Genomic DNA, 7518 nt, shown 5'->3' on the forward strand with positions numbered 1-7518 from the left:
ACTATGGTTTTACTTTTTGCTTTACCCAGCATTTTACAGTATATTTTTGTACGTAAGCAAAAACGAGGGTAGCAGAACCAACCCTCAAATCTGCAAACTGTAATGCATGAAGAAATCCTAATATGTCAAATGACAAGCCACAAAAGTCATTGGCAGTGCAAACGAGGGGAGTAAGCATCATTTTGTACACTGTGCAGGTGACTGTGTATAAACCGGAACATGGTTATACAGTTTATCACAGATTACACCAGCACAGAGACTAATTTATGTCTAATTCTGCTCCCTGTTAGGGTAAACAAAGAGAAGCCTTATGCAAACATAGCATCCATATGCAGGAAATCCCATGGGACACCAAATTAATCATTTTCCCATCATTTAAAAATAAAACATTAATGTGATTCCCTGTGCACACTGAGGGATGCTCTCAAGGGGCTGGGTCAGGCTGGTAGCAATTTTTAGAAATGGGGGAAGAGAGAGAGAGAACTGACTGTTTGAATTGGGAAAGGTATATAGGAGCAAAACCTATCGGGTGGAATAAATTAAATAAGAGTGGAAATTTCAGATCAGGGCTGTCCAGAAGCAGCCCTGAGCTTGAATACATGAGAGGAGCAGCTGCCTTTGGATCCCCTGGGTATTTCCAGATGTCCTTCACAACAGCCATAATGGACAAAGAGCTCTGATCCCAATTTGGAGCCCAGCTGGTATGTTAGACTAGACGTATAAAAAATGGATAGAGCAGTTGATGAAATGGACAGTGACAATCACATTACAACCATATTTTTAAAATCATAGAATCTTAGAGTTGAAGGGACCCCAAGGGTCATCTAGTCCAACCCCCAGCAATGCAGGAATCTCAGCTAAAGCATCCATGATGGATGGCCATCCAATCTCTGTTTAAAAACCTCCAAGGAAGGAGAGTCCAACACCGCTTGTGGGAGTCTGTTGCACTGCTGAACTGATCTTACTGTCAGAAAGTTTTTCCAAATGTTTAGTTGGAATCTCCTTTCTAGCAACTTGAAGCCATTGGTTCGAGTCCTGCCCTCCAGAGCAGGAGAAAACAAGCATACTCCCTCCTCCATGTGACAGCTCTGAAGATATTTGAAGATGGCTTTCATATCTTCTCTCAGTCTCCTCTTTTCCAAGCTAAACATACCCAGCTCCTTCAAGAGCTCCTCATAAGGCTTGGATTCCAGACCCTTGAACATCTTGGTCGCCCTCCTCTGCAAATGTTCCAGTTTGTCAACATCCTTCTTAAATTGTGGTGCCCAGAACTGCACAATATCCCAGGTGTGATCTGACCAAGGCAGAATAGAGTGGGGTCACGAAGAGTCGGACACGACTAAACGACTAAACAACAACAACAATGACTTCCCTTGATGTGGACACTATACTTCTGTTGATGCAGCCTAGAATAGCATTAGCCCTTTTTTTTTTTTGCTACTGCATCACAATGTTGAGTCATGTTAAGCTTGTGGTCCACCAAGACCCCTAGATCCTTTTCACATGTACTGCTAGTAAGCCAGGTGTCCCCCATCCTATATTTGTGCATCTAGTTCTTCCTAAGTGCAGAACCTTACATTTGTGGCTATTGAAATTCATTTTGTAAGCTTGCGCCCAGTTCTTCAATCAATTAAGGTCATTTTGAATTCTGCTTCTGTCTTCTGCAGCATTAGCTACCCCCCCCCCAGTTTGGTGTCATCTGCAAATTTGATGAGTATTCCCTCAATTTCTTCATCCGAGACATTGTAGGCCCAGGACAGAACCCTGCGGCACCCCACTTGTCACTTTTTCCCAGGATGATGAGGAACCATTAATGCAATAACATTACATAGTCATACAACAATACAGAACAATTGTACCATTCATATCAATATCAATTACACATATAGTCATATAGTTGGTCCAATCATATAGAAGAATAAAAATAAAATAAAATACCAAGAATGGTATACATAAATTGATAACTACCGTATACAAGTTACTGGCACCTCAAGGGATTCCTCCAAAATCTTCTGCATGTTGAGGGTTGTCTCCAGGCATGTTATAGCTGGGACAGTTTTGTCAGTTTTTCCATTAGGGCCTGGCTGTACCAGTTATTAATCATTTTCAAGTTTGCCATTGCTCAAGGCTTCACAATTATGATTCTTGCTGCCACAAAATAGTCAACACGTCCCCCTTCATGTACACACAGGAGTGATATCAAAGGGTTAGGTTTTATTATTAGGCTTGTTATTATACCAGCTTTGTGAAATATCATGGCCCAGAAATCCTGGACCACTGGGCAGGTCCACCACATAGTGCCAATGTCAATAATAATAATAATAATAATAATAATAATAATAATAATAATAATACTCCGCGCATTTGGCTGGGTTTTCCCAGCCACTTAATATATACGTTTGTATGCAATGTGGCCTAATATACACATTATTTTTTTGCAAAGCATTTTCCCCTAATACTATGCATGCATTAGTAAATATAACACACATGTTATTTTTTACTAATGCATGCACACTCAATCCAGGTAAACACCTGGGTGTTTCATACCTTGGTGAACTGCATTGCAAAATTCCAAACAAGTGCAAATTGAAAAGGATGTCTGTGTTTCAATTCCCAAGTAAATTGGGTAGATTCTCCTTTAAGTGCAAACTGAATAGAATTTCTCCTCCTTCCCTACTCTTTGCTGAGATGCATTCCTTTAAATAAAATAACCACTACCACCTTCTGCATTGTCTCTGAATTTGAAGCTGGAGATACCTCAGAGCTATGGTATTTCCTGAGAGTACAGAAATACAGACAAGGGGCCTGAACTATACCTTTGCTTTTGCTTGAAAGTTTATGGCATGAATTTGTAGTTAAGGGACGCGAGATGAACCATTAGCTGCATAGAGTATTTAATCAGAATTCCACCTACCAGTATACTTTGAAGTCTCCTCCATCATAAAACATGCACAGAAAGGCTCAAATAAGTGAATTACATCGTTCTTTTAAAAACTGTGTGCGTGTCTGTGTGTGTGATGTTTATTTACCATTGTGAAGGTAAAGGGACCCCTGACCATTAGGTCCAGTCGTGACCGACTCTGGGGTTGCGCGCTCATCTCACATTATTGGCCGAGGGAGCCGGCGTATAGCTTCCAGGTCATGTGGCCAGCATGACAAAGCCGCTTCTGGCAAACCAGAGCAGCACATGGAAACGCCATTTACCATTGTATCATTAAACAAATCAAAGTGGCTTAAAAAAAATCTATATACAATTTTAAAAAACCATGTAAAAATTAAAATCAGAGGTGAACTAATTTTTACAGAATGGTATTTTTTAATTGCCTGCATAAGCTTGGCAGCATGGAAAAGTTATCAGCAGGCCTTTAAATATTAAAATGGAAGGTGCCTGCTGAATCTTGTGTTGGAAGAGCATTTGACAGGAGTGGGTTGATGACACAGGCTCAGTTTATTGCTGTCAAAAGAGCATTTCCAATTCAAGGGAGCAAGGATGGCCCTGGACGTTTTGCTGCTGGGGGTCAAACATAGCAGGCGTGCAGTGGAGGAGGAAATGGTGGCAGAAAACAGGGACAGGAGGCAGTGAGTGTCGCACTCCATGGAGGCTGGATCTGCCCCTGCTCTGCAGCTCTTCGGGTCTTTGTAAATTAATATAATTAATTGCACATGCAATAATTAACATGTATTCTGGGGTGGTACACTTTGTCACTTAAGGCACAGAAGCCAAATGGTTAGCCCTTCTAGTGTTGTGTTGTTGTGGTGTTTTTTTTAAAAAGAAACACCAAAAACAAACCCGACAACTGCTGGGAGAACGCAGAATCTTTGTGTTGTATCGGCCTAAGCTGCAAGTGTACAGAGACTGTAGGATTGCCCTGCAAATTCATTTTAAATGGAGGGTGGGTGTGATAAATTGTGGTGTAGAAATAATTCACGAAAAGCCAGGTGCATATTCTGCCAGAGCAAATGAGCTTCCCTTCAACTCTGTGAAGACAATTCTATACACCCAGAATTTCCACAACCCGTTCCTTCTTCTTCTTCTTTAAATAAATGTCTATAATCAATCCGTTCTGTACAAGTAACACCCCCCTCCTTGTACTGTACAGAAAACAACTCTTGTGTTTTGTTTTGTTTTTAAAGGGCAAATACCGCACAAATACCGCTGACCCTTTGCTGCCCTTGAGCTGTGATTTGGTCTGATTCAATAGAGGATGCCGCCACTGTGCCCAATAACAGGAAGCTATTTATTTCAAATTGCCAAAAACAAAATTATAGCTTTCCTTTCCCAGTAGAATGATGTAATTTTCAGTATGTTGCCTTCCTTGCAGCTTCCTTTTCAATAAACTGTTGTTGCCATAGAGACCCTCTCCAGGTTAGCTGTACACCCTTGTATAGCTCCTCTCCCAAGTGATTACTCCGGTTGCCGTCTAGTTTAATTATCAGTTTGTGCCTTTGCTTTTGCTCAATAACGCGTGTAGCGGAGCACTTCTTGTACAAGTGAGCACTGTTGACTCCACAATGACAATCAGGGCCACAACAACAGGATAGCTACAAATCTGCTGAGAGAGTTGGACTTCATCTATAGATACTTGTTGTACAGTAAAGAAATGGGCCCTTTCTAGTCCCTGTTGCACAGACTCTTATCAGTGGTGAGCTGGCCATACCACCTGGTGCCTGCCTGAAAGGAAGGAAAAGGTAGCCACAGGACTTGCCTCAGCATCCTTGAGCAGGAGTCAGGGCCCCCAACACTTCAGCAGGTCCAACAAGCACTCTACTGACTTTTGTACAAATCTGGTATATTAGAAAAATTGTGTGCAGAAAACAATACATATTATGCCTGCCAACCAATATGTATGAGATCTCCATCTCAAGAGCACAATGTATCTGTGTGGACGTAGATGGGGCAACAGACTGCTTTCTGCGTTACTTCCTTTCAGCGTCACTCACCTCCATGTCCAATGTTAAGTGATTTATGTAGGCGTCTGATTATTAATTTAATAAAAATTTTACACACCACTTGATTGTAAAAACAACCCCCACCACCTCGAAGCAGTTTATTCAGTTAAAAAGCCAACAACAAATGAAAGTGCTTAACCATCTTTGAAAATAATGCTGAATTAAAGTCCAAGGAGGTTTATCAAAAGCCTCTCGAGGCTCCTCCACCTTATCCACAACATAAGGATTAATAATAATAATAATAACAACATTTGTTAATAGCTTTATCTTGCTCAAGCCTACCCAAATAAATAACCAATCCACAAAGATGCATTAACACACACACACAGAGAGAGAGAGAGATCAAGGTTGTTACAATCTCTTGCAACCTATCTGTTGCCTTACACCAGGCATGACCAAACTTGGCCCTCCAGCTGTTTTGGGACTACAACCCCCATCATCCCTAGCTAACAGGACCAGTGGTCAGGGATGGTGGGAACTGTAGTCCCAAAACAGCTGGAGGGCCAAGTTTGGCCATGCCTGCCTTACACAAAGCCTCAACCTTTCTTCCCCACTGCCTGTGTTGGAAACCATCTGTCTCGGGAGGAAATGGAGACATGTGCCCTTTGGGGGTAATTATGGGATGTTGGGATGTACAGGGTGTTAAGGCAGGGGTAGTACCCCTGGTGGGGGACACACCGTGCTCCTTCTGGGGTAGTTTGTCCACCTTTGGTCCCCCATCCTGCTCTCAGCTCTCACCTGTGGTTCCAATAAGCTGTCAGCGCATGGCATTGTGGAAACGGCTTCAACTGGCCAGCTAGGCCTGCCAGGTGAGGGTAGCCAGTAGGCCTCAAACCCTTGGTGAGTTAGGGACTTCCTCTGCATGCAAATACAGGATCTGGCAGATTGAGCGGACAGGTCAATGGTCAAGAACAGGCATCCCCAAACTGCGGCCCTCCAGATGTTTTGGCCTACAACTCCCATGATCCCTAGCTAACAGGACCAGTGGTCGGGGAAGATGGGAATTGTAGTCCAAAACATCTGGAGAGCCGAAGTTTGGGGATGCCTGGTCAAGAAGGAGGTTTCTGCACATGGAGGGAAGAGAGGGGCAGATGGCACCAGGGAAGGTAGCTCAGCTAGGAGAAGGAAAACTGATCCTAAACCTCAACTGCCTTGCAACTATACTCAAGGAAAAATCCGTACCTGCTGCCTTGTGGGACATCTTCAGGAGAGGAAAAGGCTGAGCAGTAGACCCTAAGTCCCTAAGGAGGTTGGATGGCGCCTTGTATGCCTCCTTCCGGAAACTCTTGCAGCCAAGCTGGTGCTAAACGTCTTGCTCTGCTTTCCTTTGGACCACATCAGGAAGGCCGAGAGGGGGGGGGGGTCTTGTCATCTGGGCAGCCCAGGACCTTGACACACAGCCCAGGCTTGCGCCCCAGGGAGATCACTTCAGTGCTCCTAACACTGGCTCCCCCACCCCACCCCCAGAGGCGCACTCCTTTGTCTCTAACAATGCGAGGTGGTTGGTTGCTTTCCTCCTTGGTGTGATCGTGTGCAGCTGAAAACACTGGCAGCATTGATATATTCAGCACAGTATACAAGTTTTGATGGATGCAATAATGGAATACTGAATGGCAGTTTTTTTGTAAAATACGCAAGGATATATGATATGTAAAATGAACCATGGAAAGAGAAGAAGGGAAGTCACTGATATCTTAAGGATGTAAAATGAGTATTTTAAATTGTAAAACAGAACATTTAATAAAAATTATATAAAAGGGGAAAAAGAAAAGTGAGGCGGCGGTTGGGGAAACAACAACGCCCAAAAGGTATTTTCGCAGTTCACAGTATGTCTGAATCAGGGCCGGCCCACCCATGAGGCGATTGCCTCAGGCAGCAGGATCCACAGGGACAGCAGATGATGATGTAGGTATTTATTTGTCCGTTGTTCCCAATATAGATCTTTATTCCCCCCATGTTCCTCATGCATATCTTCCCTCACCCCTTCTTCCCTGACAAGGAGGGTGAGGTGCCATTTTGTGGTTCTCCTCAGGTGTCCAAATGTCTAGGGTCGGCTCTGGTCTGAATGAACATAAAAGGACTGTGGTGGTGAGTGCGGACCCTCAACGTTTCAATAGAATAGAATATAATAATTTATTATTGGCCAAGTACATTTCCCAACATACTTGGAATTTGTTTTGGCTACATTGCAATGTAAACATACACACACTGTTCCACTTACTGGAATGTAAAGGATCTGCTGCAATTCTCTCTGCTCTCTTCTTAACTGTCTCTATTGTAGGCAAGCTAGCACCAATTACCCTTTCTGCAATTCTTACAGCTCCTTGGAGCCTTTTCTTGTCTGTCTTGGAGGCTGTATCATACCAAGCAGTAATAGAATTACAGTGGAACCTCGGTTTATTAATACCTCGGTTTACGAATTTTTGGTTTACGAACGCCGCAGACCCATCTAGAACGGATTAATCCACTTTCCATTACTTTCAATGGGAAAGTTTGCTTCAGTTTATGAACGCTTCAGTTTAAGTACTCCGCAGACCGTCTGGAACAGATTAATCCACTTTCCATTAC

The sequence above is a fragment of the Zootoca vivipara genome, chromosome 5 (assembly GCF_965207765.1).
Source record: "Zootoca vivipara chromosome 5, rZooViv2.hap1.1, whole genome shotgun sequence".
Lineage (NCBI taxonomy): Eukaryota > Metazoa > Chordata > Lepidosauria > Squamata > Lacertidae > Zootoca > Zootoca vivipara.